Genomic DNA, 13,175 nt, shown 5'->3' on the forward strand with positions numbered 1-13,175 from the left:
TATTCTGGGGAATAGCAAAATCTACATCACAAATTTTGACACATTACAGCTGAAGGAAGAGGAACACCTTCCAAGACAAAACAGTCTTCATGAGGGAAAAGTGACGCTTGTCCAGCAGTTTGCTTCTTGTGATTGAACTGAACCTGTAAGGATTCATGGATAAACTGAACAGGAATAGATCTGAATAAAGCAAATCTGCATAAATGGTAACCAGTAGCTCTACTTTTATTTTTTATGTTGCTTAACTGTTTTATTTGAAGGAAATCTGTGTGATTAAAAAGTTAATAGCTTTTGCAACTTTATTACTGGTTATATATATTTGGCTATTATAATGTGCAAGCCATTGGAAAAAATTCAAGTAAATGCTTGTTTTTATAGTAGTTTGTTCTTGTTAAAAATGTTCATATGATAATGTCTGTAAACAGCACCACTTTGATTACAATAGATGTAGTGTTGTAATAAACTGTTTAATGGGGCTGATGTGTAAAGTTATTTGATGTTTACACCTCAGGGAAAGTCTTGTGTTCAGCAATATCTAAAGATAATGTTACTATGACAACATTTTTACTGTCCTTTAAAAAAAGCATTGCAATAGGGTGTTTGGATATGCATCAATCTAATCTTGCGTTCAGTGAATTAAACATAATCAATTAAGTATCTCTTGCCCTTGATTTTGATATTAGAATAGGTGATTACATGGATATTTAATATTTCTATATTCTGCTTTTTAAACTGTTTTTACCTAGTTAGCTTGTGATTTTGCTGAATGGTATGTAAACTTGTAAAAATTGAAATTGGCAGATATAGCAATTCAGTCGATGTGTTAGGGGTCAAAAATTTGAGGTTGTAACTTTCTTGGTAAAGACTCATGTGTTGCTACAGTAGTGCAGCTTAATTACTCCCGAGATTACTAAAATAATTAATTGTGAAGTGCTAGCATTTAAGAGAGGTTTTGGTAATTCTGATTTGATACGGTAGTTTACTGTTTCTTGCTGATGGTTCTATAGGCAGTGTAAATACAGTCATACAGCAGATAAATGTGAATAAAGAAAGTCCTACTGTTCTTCTGGGTAGAAAGTCTGAAGGGTGTCATGTTTATTACCATTGGGTTTTATTCTTCCGTTTGAGTAATGGGAGATTATAGTTACACCCTGTCTTTATGGTTCAATGAATTCTGTGTATATTCATGTAACCCTCTTGATTTATGCTTGATTAAAGTTAGTGACTCAGTTAATTTTTTTCTTTTAACCCCAGCCCAAAGGCTGTATTCAAAGCACCTGGCTAGCATGTGTTCTGCAAAATTAGCAGAGACAGTCTGTCAGCTTGATTACTTATTTTTATAGGAAGTTAAAAATCTGAAGTACTAAAGAAATTTGAGATAAAATCCTTAAGATAATTTGTTTTAAATATATTTTAAAGATCTTATTACTTAAGAGATCTTTGGATAGTAAGCATTGACTTTTAAAGTTTGTCTAAAATTTAAGGGCAGTGCTTTGGGTATTTGTGTGCCGTAGATAGAGATAATGTGCAGCTCGAGAGGTTTGCACTGGTGTTCTTGACTTTCAGAATATCCTTACCACTGCCAGTTCATTCAAAAATATTTTGTGAGCAAAGTATTTTTGCAAGAGATCATTGGTGTTTATCAGAACCGTTAGCTCTCAGAAATGATTTTTCTTAAGTGTTTAATCCTGTTAAAATGCAAGTTGCCTTTTAATTTGAGAGTTGTATCAAAATCTATTTTCTTATTTTGTGTATAGGTATTGTAAGTTTTTGTCATTTCTTAGCTTTTTTTTAATAGTTTAATTACAATATCCTAATGTGAAGACGTTTGGACATACATATGTTTACAAGGGAAATTAGTTAATAGTAAGATTAAAAGGTAAGTAAAATGTCCATGAGATCAATTTTCTCTGAACACTTTTAAAATGGAATCACAAATACATATACTTGAAATGAAACTGGAGATTTTGTACTAATTTTAATCCTTCATTACCTTCTCTTTTTTTAATCAGTGGAACCCTTTAATTGCCTTTCTGTCACCCTTCTCCTTGCTTGGCTTATTTCTTTAAGTGACTTTGGTTGCAGATAGTGTGAGTGGATGGCAATTGTTCGCTGCTGGTGGTCAATTATTTTAAGTTGTCAGGAAGAAATAAAATAACTTTGGTTTGACTAAATTTGCAAAGTCTCCTACCTGTTAACACATGAATGTATAGCAGTAAAAGTAACAATTGCAAATCTTGTTTTATTTGTCAAAATCTTTATGTTTAGGAACCAGTGTTATTTGAAAACTTGTTTTTAATGTGTAAAAGCAATCCAAAGAGATAAATCTTTGCAAACACACCAAATAAATAAATATATAGAGAGAACTAGAAAAAAAAGTGATGGGGGTTTAAAATTATCGTCCATATATTGGTGATGAAAACAAGCCTGAGTGTGTTCTGAATCCTATAGGGCATTGCCTATTGCTGCAGCCTAGTAGTAAAGTTATAGGTGCGTGGGGAAGACCCACATGGTGTTTCTCCTGGAGCAGCACCCTGAGTTCATTGTACTGCTGTAAGGTAAAGGAAATATGTTTGTAGAAACAATATTTCAGTGTAAATTTATAAGTGTTTATATTGTTTTGTCAGTTTCCAGCAAGATTTTGAGTAACTTGCCATAGCTATTGATCATATATGTTAGCCCATTTAATGGCTCTTTTACCTAGCATATTCTTAAGCAGTTAACTACAATTTGGAATTCACAAATAACATGTAGCTTAAGATATTTTCATTTGATTCTCCTATGGAGAATGTTTCTTTCGTTTTTACTAGTTTAAAGTCAATTCAAAAAATAAACATGGAGGTTTTGATGAGCATAATAGCATTTTGTAGTGAAGGGAAATTGTTGAAAAGGGCAAGACTTTCTTTCCCTGTGTGTTGAAATGTGCCAATAAGTACTTTTCTGTTTCATACAATGAAATGCTAGTGCAAGGCTCTACTGAGTGCTCTTGACATTCCAGTTCTGTTACCCAGGTGGGCAGTATTTGTATCTTGCAAGCCCCAGAGCTGGGTCTTAAGTTTTAGCTTAAGTTATTTTAAGAGGAAGTTTATGTTCTGATTCTTTACTGAGAATACAGTATTGATATTCTTGCTATTGTACAGATAACTGATTTTTAAATTTTACTCATTGAAGTTCATTTGCACCCTTAGCCCTCTGTAAATGTTTCCCCTAGTTGTATGTACTTACTAAATGCACGCTTCTCCACTGTACATATTAGACATTTTTGTGCCGAAATATATTAAGTAGGATTTTTGTAGCAAAGCATTCTATTTTTATGTTCTTATAGTATATGTGTTGACTTTAATCTTCAATTAAAACACCAGTGTATTTAGTTTTTAGCAACTTGACTCCTAGAAGTCTTAGACTAATTTTTAAATAAACATTTAACCAAAAATTATGAATTTATTGAGATGTGGCCTTATAAATGGTATTTCTTGTGTTCATAATGTGATTTGTTTTTTTAAATTTAGATTTTATTTAAATCAAGATTTAGAATTTGTTTTAAGTCAAAGTAGAAAATGTATTAAGTGTCTAGGCTTCTGGGAGGAAGTTCTTATACTCTTTCTTGGCATTAGAAAGAAGCAATATGAATTTATGGATATTTGAACTATTCAGTCTATTGTGTTATGTTCAGATTGGTTTAGGTTTGTCTTAACCCAGTGTTTTTTTAAGCTGCAGGTTGTCGGCCTTCTCTGACTATACAGCTTCTGTGGCTTTTGTATGGGGTGGATGAACTCTTGGTTACGTATAGCCAGATTTCGGGGTTTTAAAGATGTCCCATCACATTAATTATATTGTAATGGGAGGCTTTTAAAATATTAGGTAAAATTTAATTGAAGTCACATAAATTTTGACTTAAATGGTATCTGTGGATAGTAAATACTACGAGCAGTTTTTCATGTGGGAGTACCTGACACTCTACCATGGGAGTAAATTACATTCATTTCATAATTGGAGAGACCCTTCTTTTAGTAGAAATATTTCATTTTGAAGGTGTATTTTTTGCTACACTGTTACTGCTTAACACTTCTCATCATTTTCTGTATGCAAATTATTTTAAAATACAGTGGTAAATTCATGTTTATTTTTTTTCTTTTGGAAATTGTACTCAGGTGGTATTTAATGGGAAATGACCCTTTGGGTTGAATTATAATGTGTTTTGAGGACTGTATCTATAACATTTATGACTTTAGCCTTAAAGAGGTCTAGTATTTTTTCTTTTGCATCCCGTGGTGTATTAGCAAAGTAGTTTACAGTCCAGAACAGCCTTACAAAGTTGTTTTACAATTTTTAATGGAAAGCCCTTAACAACAAAAAATTGTATCATATTACAGTACTCATGAATTATTGAATAATCATCCTTTGTAAATAAGCTGTCTAATATCAGAAGGCCAAAGAAAAGTCTTGAAATTTTAGCTATTGAATGTGGTGTGGTGACTTCATAAGATTTCTGTGCAAAAGGTAAGGTAATATTCCATCAAATAGGCATCATTTTGATGTCCATGAAAACTAGACTTCCATATTAGCTTCTTTCAAAAGGCTCATTCCCATTTTATTAAAATGTTTGTACTTGCAATTTTGTGTTTAATGTTTACTTTGTCTTTCCTTTCTTTAGCATTTAGGTGACTGTTGAGCAGTTTGCTATATGGTCATTGTTGGCCTTAAACTGCACTAGAAACAAGCATGGTATTTATCTTGTATTGAAAATAAAAAGTTTTGATAATACTTTGCAGTTTGTCCTTTTTGATTTACTTATAGTTTATTTTGTTTCACTTTGAGAAATATCTGGGGAAAATGCAATACTAACAAATTAGATGTCACCTGTATTTTGTCTAAGCCAACCTCCTTGAGTGGTTATTTTCTTTTGGCATATTCTTAAAATTTTAATTACATTTATATTCTGTGAGTGCATGTGTGGAGGGTGGGGGACAATTTGCAGGGGTTGGCTCATCTTTGCTGAACCATCTGGATACAATTATGATTGCCTCGTCTTAGGGAGATTATGAAACGTCACCAGTCCTTTCGAAGTGAAAACCTGGCCTAAAGTAACGAATGGCTCAGCTCCTTAGAGCACTCACTGTTTGCTTGTTCAGAATTCCCGAGTTCAATTCCCAGCAACTACTTGTTGGCTCACAACCATCTGTAATAAGATCTGGTGCCCTCTTCTGGTATAAAGTTGTATATGCAGAACACTCGTGGACATTAAATAATAATTCTTTAGAAGTAAAACTGTTTTTAGATTACAGCAGTGGTTTACTAGCTGGCTTGGGTGTAACATGTTCTAACTGTTCTTAATAATAGAAACCCAGAATCAGATGTAGGGGTTAATGCTGAAGATCAGAGAAGCAGAGCAGCCAACCATTAAGAGTTCTTACCTCTGCTAGTGCTCAGACCGAATGGGGTAGGTATCCTGTTTTTGTGAAACCTCAGATTGAATCTGAGCGCCTTCCTGTCTCCTCCCGCCTTACTATTATTGTCTGTGCCCAGCCATATGACTCCTGTCTCCACCTCCACCTCCCTAGTGGAAAAGCTATGTGCCAACACTGCCTGGCTTCTATGGCTAACTAGTGGCTTAGCTCTGCACTATGATCTTCAGGCAAGCTTTATTTGTTGGATCACAACATACCACTACACTTGGGAACATTATAAGACATACTTTTAAATAGTAACAGATGTGTTCTTCAGATATCTGATCCATTTGCACTGGAGCTATAACTCATTTGCTAGAGTAGTTGCATAGCATGCAGGAAGCCTGTGTTTGATTTAAAGATCATTACATAAAACTAGCTACAGTGGTGGCACATCAGGATCTGAAGTTCAGATTTATCCTCATGAGATTCAGGCCATCCTGGACTATATGAGAGAGAGAATATGTGGCCCATGTGTTTAAACCCAACACTTGGGAGGCAGAGATAGGTGGATCTCTGAGTTTGAGGCCAGTCTGGTTTATAGAGCTAGTTCTAGAACAGGTTCCAAAGCTACAGAGAAACACTACCTTGAAAAACAAAAACAAACAAACAAAAAGCAGAGAAACCGGTACACAAATGTTTAATTTGATTCCAGGTTTATTAGCTATAAAGTTCTGACTATGTTGGGTGACAACGCTAAGCAAGATAAAGCGTGTTACCATCAGCACTTCTGTGGTGTTGTGAGGTTTCTTGTGCTTTTTTCAAGTGGCATTATTAGAATATTTATTAGAATTTTTATTAGAATAATTATTAAAATAATAATTATTAGAATATTTATTAGAATAAGGCTCTAGAACACAAACTGTATAGTAACCAATCACAGCCTGCATTGCCTCAAACTTAGGTTGTAGTTGAAAATGGTGTTGAATTTGGGATGCTTAGAAAAGTTGGCTCCTGGTTAGGAACTTCTGTCTGTTTACACTTCCCCAAACCCCTATGCTAACAATAGAGGGTTTTGCTTTTAAGCTGTGAAAAGTACTGAGAACAGTTTCTGCTGTGTTTTGCATCCAAACTGAAGGTTTCCTGCATAGCTAGACACTCTACCTTACAGTTCCAACCTGGGCAAAGTGTCCATCCTGCCCCCCATTTAAGGACTTAAGAGTCTTCTCTTTCTATTTGTTTCCTAACCCTAATCATGAAATAGGTTTATTTTCTAACATTACTGTGGGCCTTTTCTGATTTATCTTTTGTTAGCAGAGTTCTTAGGAATTTATGTGCTGACATTGGTTCTGATCAGGTATGCAGGATGACAGATACATACTTTAAAAAACCTATAGTGAGCCAGGTGTGGTACACACATTACTACCGTTTAGAAATAGAGGTAGGAGAATCTCTAGTCTGAAGGTAGCCTAAGTTACCAATTAACCCTATCCTTATGTTTCTGTTGTGTAGGCTCTTGCTTATCAGACCAGAAGATAACAGAGGGTTAGTTCTTGGTTTGCATCTTGAGATAGCATCTCTTTCATTTCTGTCTGATGGCACACTCAAGGTTGTGGCTTGTGATTAGATGGGTGAGTCTGTTAGCACTTTGAATCACAGTAAAAAATCCTGAGATAAAAAACTTGCAGCACTTTTTATTTTATTTTTTTTTTACTTGGGTTTTAGGATTCTCGTCATTCGGCTTTTGTGGTGAGTCACTTTACCCGCTAAATCCTCATGTCTATCCAATCAGACCTTACATGAAATAAGCTTCCCACACTCAGCTCATTGGAAAGCGTTGGCTTATTTCCTTAACAGTATCCTGAAACCTGATGAGTAAGACCTGGTAGAGAGATACACCTGCTTTCTGGGAGAGCGAGGGTCTTATGAAAAAAAATCTTTTTGGCAGGAATGTTCAGTGTAGTAGGAATTTAAAGAATGTTTGTCTGAAGCATGTAGTAAGACATACGAGAGGTACTGGATTTAATAATGCTAGAGCCTAAGGCTTGTAAGTCATATGAGTCGGTGAGATGGCTCAGCCAGTAAAGGCACTTGTAGCCAGCCAGCCAGTCCTGAGGACCCGAGTTCCATCTCTAGGACCCACATGGTCTAAGGAGAGAATTGACAACTGTGTACATAAGTACAGTGGCACACATTAACCCCCACCACACACTTGTAGTTAAAAAAGTCTTAAGTATCACCGATTGACTAGTGTGTAAGAAAGGGCACAATTCAGTTAGTATTTATTTCAAAATGTCTTTGTTGCAGAGTAAGTTGGGAAAAAGATGTGGTAGGTAGGCCAGTGAACTTCATAACTGTTCATCAGGAGTAAAAGGGGTAGGTAGCATACAGGGTCAGTGGACTAAGAGACAAGGTGAAAAGATGGAGTGCATTAGGAGATATTCAAGGACTAGTTAGTATCCGCTGTCCAAGAAATGGTAATCATGTAGCCATATGATTTTGAAGTTGAGAACTGGAGTTAAGTCTTAAGTTATGTGACTTAATTACAGTTAAGGAGGAGAAAAAAAATGTGGTAAGAACTTGGCCTGTCATAAAAGGAATGGGAAGAGTGGTTGATGAAAGCAAACTGAAGGTACCATTGAACCGGGCAGTAGTGGCATACACCTTTAATTCCAGCACTCGGGAGGCAGAGGCAGATCTTGTGAATTAAATAAGACCAGCCTGGTCTACAAAGCAAGTTCCAGGACAGCCAGAAATGTTACACAGAGAAACCCTGTCTCAAAACCAAAAAATTCTCATTAAGTATGTCGGGGGTCTGGTGCCAGTCCGGATCCTAAATTATTTTTCCTGACCGGAGGGGAGGCGTGGGAATTACTGAGACAACTCCAGTGGATTTATCAGGAGTGAGATTCTCAGTAAATTTCATGAAATCCTGAGTTCACATTCTGAAAATTCCTCCGTTTATTTTCCTAGCAGCCTTATTTACCAAAACATAAACTGGGGGAAATTCATTAGCATTCTGTTTCCTAGGTAACCAAGTGAATGGTTGTGGTCATGTCCACATCTACCTATGCCTGCTGTCACGTCTTCCTGCTTTGTATGCCAGCTCTGTCACGTAGGCTGAATAAACATATCTATTTCAGGCATCCTCCAAATTACAAAGACGAGCAGAACAACATCCTGACAGGCTAGGTGACCACCTCCTGTGCGTTGGGTGCAAACTGTGGCCTGGGATTCTCATTGTCATACCATGAAAAATATGGGCTTAGGGTAATATGAAGAAGTGCTTTTTGGAAGGCCATGGGTTTGTGCTTAAGTTTGCAATATTCATATTTAGTGGCCTATTTTGGAGTAGAAATTGAGAATACTGTATAGTTGTAGCTTACACTCTGGAGAAGTAAGGTTAATTCTTAGCTTTATTGAGTGGTAAGTGGGGTCTGGAGAGATGGCTCAGCTTTTAAGAGCACTGACTGTTCTTCCAGAGGACTTCGGTTCAATTCCTAGCACCCACATGGCAGCTAACAACTGTCTGTAACTCCAAGATCAGGCAAACATGCAGGCAAAACACCAGTGCACATAAAATAAGTTACTTTGAAACAAAACAGAAGACTTGTTAAATGTATCTAAGTTTAGGCTCCATTTTATTTGGTGGCAGTTCATTTACGAGCATCTGGTCTCTAGAAGGTAGATGGATACAAACAGCTATGGTTGAATACTCTTCTAGTCGCTACCAACCTGGCCACAAAATGCCATTTACCCACGCCCTCCCTATTTGAGGATGTGTTACTTAGTGGGTTTTGGACTTGTAGCCTTTCAAATCTTAGTCACATTACAGACTGGAAGCTCTGAGGAATTCTGACAGCAGAAGTGATCGGAGGTTAGAAAATGCTCTTGGGATTCTAAATTTTCAGTTATTTGTCCATCCCTATCAAGCCAAGCTCCACGGCCTTAAGTTCTTTTAAGCCATGATAATACCTGAACTGTAGTTAGGAATGTATTTGTAAATGTTCACTTCCACAAATTCCACTCAGTCCCCCGTTAGAGCCAACATCAGTACCTTCATTTTAGTTGCTTTATTCTAAAACTTGGAGATGCCCCCTCCTTGACTCATCACATTTCACATCCAATACATTATGGGTTCATCTACCATCAGTGAATTCCTAGCACCATTCCTTAATCTCACTGTTTCCTGCCCTTGCTACCGCATACAGTCTCTATAGCACAGATGATAGTATTCTCAAAATCCAGCAGTGGCTACCTATTTCTGTAGTAAGCTGCGGTTCTTAAGATAGGGCCTCGTTCAGACTGCCTTTGAACACAGAATCCTGTTTCTGCCTTCCAACTGCAGCAATTATAGACCTGAGTTACCCTGCCCATGTGATAACAAATTTATTTTGCCATAATTTCAACTAGTTCTTATCTATGGCTCTTAGGGTTATTTCTCCTTTTTTGTTAATATCACTGTAATAATCATCTTAGTATAGAAAAAGTAATTTTTCAAATATTTGAGTAAGAAAATAAACAGTTGAGAGCTTTGAACACTGTAAATTGCCCCTAATTATATGTAAAATTCCCCATCCTTTGAATCTTGAGTGCTTTTAAATTTCAACTTGAGAGATACTTTTTTGTTTTTATAGTGGTGAAAAGTTATTTACATACTTTTTGTTTTTATAGTCATCTGTTTTGCCTTGTAATGTTAGAGACCTATCCAATCTGGCTTTTTCCATACCAGACAAGCACTACCAACTGACCTATAACATATATATCAGTAGTGTACTGCCATCTTCTGATTTTGTATAAATTTTGTAAATCTTGTAAAAGGGAAGTCCATAATAACTTTAATTTGGGAAAACATTTCACTAAAGAGATTCAGACTTTGCTGGGCACGGTGTTGCACACCTTTAAATCTCAGCACTCAGATAATAGCAGTTCAAGACCGTTGTGGTCTATATAGTGAGTTTCAAGACATCCAGGATTGCACAGTGAGACCTTATCTCTGGACAACAAAGAAGAGCCTATGATAGTATTTGTTAATATTGATTGTTAACTTGACAATACAGAATCACTTGGAAGGCACACCTCTGGGCAAACCTATGAGGGGTTATCTAGATGGGTAACTTGGTGGTACCATATCATGAGCTGCATTCTAAAAGGAAAAAGTGAACTGAACATTGGTACTGGCACTCTAATCTTCCTGACTGGGGATGCACTTTGACTAGCAGCTTCATATGCCTACCTCCATGTTTTCTCACCATATTGGGATTCCCCCTAATCTAAAGCAAAAGTAAACCCTTAAGTTGTTTGGTCAGGTTTTTTGTGTCACTTCTCTCAGTGACAAATATGATGTGCAGTATGCTTGAGTGTTTAAAGAGAACTTCTGGCTGTCTGAGAAAGGAGGTAAAGGACTAACACATACTGGCCATTTTTAAGAAACATTGGGCTGGCACAAATTTAAAAAGGATAGAGGTTATACATACTGGCCACTGTGTCAGTGCTATTGCATATGTACATTAAAATTCATTGTGGTTCCTCAGTTTGAGGAATATAGTAATTTATTTGCTTTATCTTGGAATCAAGGGAGAATATGATGGATTTTATGAACTATTTACAAATATACAGTGTGACGGAATCTTCAGATAAACTAGAAGTTGAGCATGCTCAATGAATACAGAATTTAGAAACCAATTTAACTTATGTTAAATTTAATAAATGCAAAATTCTTTTGCTAGAAGTATTAAACCTTATACATGAAAACAAATGAAAAATCAGTGCATGTGCTATTTTAGGAAGAAATAGTATTCTGTAATTTCTCCTAAATTAATTTTTAGAATCAATGCAAATTGAATTTGTATCTCAAAGAGATTTTGTTACTGAGTCTGGTTCTAAACTTTGTATGGGAGTTTCAGCAAATGAATGCTGAAAATGGAGAGAAGTGGTAGGATTTGTTCATAATAAGTGGGATAGTAAGACAGTCCATCAGTGTGCAGATTCCATGAAACAATAGGGAGAGATGGAAACCTTGTGTGTAAAACTTTTCAGTAGGCTAGAATGGGGGGGGGGTTCTACAGACTACACAACAGGACATTTCCCTCATTCTATACATACATCAGTAGGATACCAAAATCAGCAGTACCACATGCAGACACTAGGTGGCGCTCTGGTGCTGTGATTACCTTAAAGTGACCACAGTGGCACTGAAATCTTAACAAGATTTTTTTCAGTTAAAAACTTGCATATAGTTGGGTGATGGTGGCACACGCCTTTAATCCCAGCACTAGGGAGGCAGAGGGCGGGCAGAGATCTTTGTGAGTTCAAGACCAGTTTGGTCTACAGAGCTAGTTCCAGGACAGCTAGGGCTGTTGCACAGAGAAACCTTGCCTTGAAAAACGAACGAACCAACCAACCAACCAACCAACCAAACAAACAAACAAAAACACAACCCACATACAAGCCCAGAGAGGGCACCTTCCCAGAAAAGGCTTGAGAAACATTCAGATTCTTTAAAGGCTACAGACAGTTTGCAGTCTAAAAGTAGACCCTACAATCTGGGAAAGACGGTTGATTTCTTCAATGCTGAAATCTCAACAAAATTTATTAGGACAAAAGTGGAAACAATGGCTTGTGATAGTTAATCTCAGTTGTCCAGCTGATATCCAGCTCTCTGGAGACAGAACTTTGGGCATGTCTTTGAGGGTTAGCTTAACTCAGGTTTAGTTAGGGTAAGAAGGCTTGAGGGAAGAACTGTCCCATGGGCTGTGATCCCATTCTGCATCAAAAGGAAGGCAGCTGAGCACAGACACCCATCTGCTTTCTGACTGAATGCAACATAATCATCTTTAGACTGCTGCTACTTCTCCACGATGGACCGTTTGCCAAAGGGAAATGCTTCATCTAAGTTTTTGTCAGGATATTGTGCTGCAGCCATAGAAAAGTAAGACACTCATTAAAGAAGATAGGATTGGAAGATGCTTTGGGTAATAAAGTGCCTTCTGTACAAACATGACTTGAATTCAGACCCCAGCACTACCATTCAAGCAAACCAACCAGTACTGGCAGTGGGAGGGGTATGTGTGTGTGTGGTGGTATATGTATGGTGGGATGTGGATGTGGTGGTGGTGTGTGTGTGCTGGTGTGTGTTTAGTGGTGGTGTGTTTGTAATCTTAGCACAGGTGGGGTGAAGGGCAGAGACAGGTGGGTCCCCAGAGCTTGCTGGCTAGCCCCTCTATGTAATCATTGAGCATTGGGTTCAGTGAAAGCTAAGGTGGAGGGCACACATGCACACACACTAGCACACACAGAGCTTTCCAAAAGGGAACTTGAGATAAATGAAATTTATGGATTGCCAAAAAATTCAAAATGATCACAAGAAGGATACTTTGCAAATTAAAAGCATAGACAACTAAGCAAAATCAGGAAATTTATGAATGAAGAAACTGAAAATACAAACAAAGATATAAACTATAACAAAGAGTAAGGCAGTTATGGAGCTAAAGAATATATACCTGTGTTGAAAATCTTGTCATAGGGATTGAGTAGTTGATGTGAATAGGTATGCATTAGCTTTATATAACTATAATAAAATACAACAGTTTTTTTTATTTTAATTTTGGCTCACATTTTTCAAGGTTCCAACTCAAGGTTAGATAGCCCTGTTGCCTTGGGTTTCTGGTATTGATACTGAGTGGCTGTGCTGGGGTGTACATGTTGAAGCAAACTGTACCACAAGCCATGCAGTAGAGAGAGGACCAACTGGGATCTTGTATTCCCTTTTTAGGGCTAAGGAAATCT

At 36.9% G+C, this 13,175-nt stretch overlaps 1 protein-coding gene across 4 annotated transcripts in view; it reads left to right on the plus strand.

The window, feature by feature from the left end:
* Cpsf6 (cleavage and polyadenylation specific factor 6) overlaps positions 1-4,762 on the plus strand; it is a 34,481-nt gene extending 29,719 nt beyond the window's left edge. For all 4 annotated transcript variants that reach the window (XM_026778486.1, XM_005372107.3, XM_005372108.3 and 1 more), the window contains one exon: positions 50-4,762. The gene's annotated coding sequence lies outside the window, so the exon portion shown is untranslated. The remainder of the gene's footprint in view (positions 1-49) is intronic.
* The last annotated feature ends 8,413 nt before the right edge of the window (positions 4,763-13,175 follow it).

This window comes from Microtus ochrogaster, unplaced genomic scaffold (genome assembly GCF_000317375.1).
Source record: "Microtus ochrogaster isolate Prairie Vole_2 unplaced genomic scaffold, MicOch1.0 UNK186, whole genome shotgun sequence".
NCBI classification, from domain to species: domain Eukaryota; kingdom Metazoa; phylum Chordata; class Mammalia; order Rodentia; family Cricetidae; genus Microtus; species Microtus ochrogaster.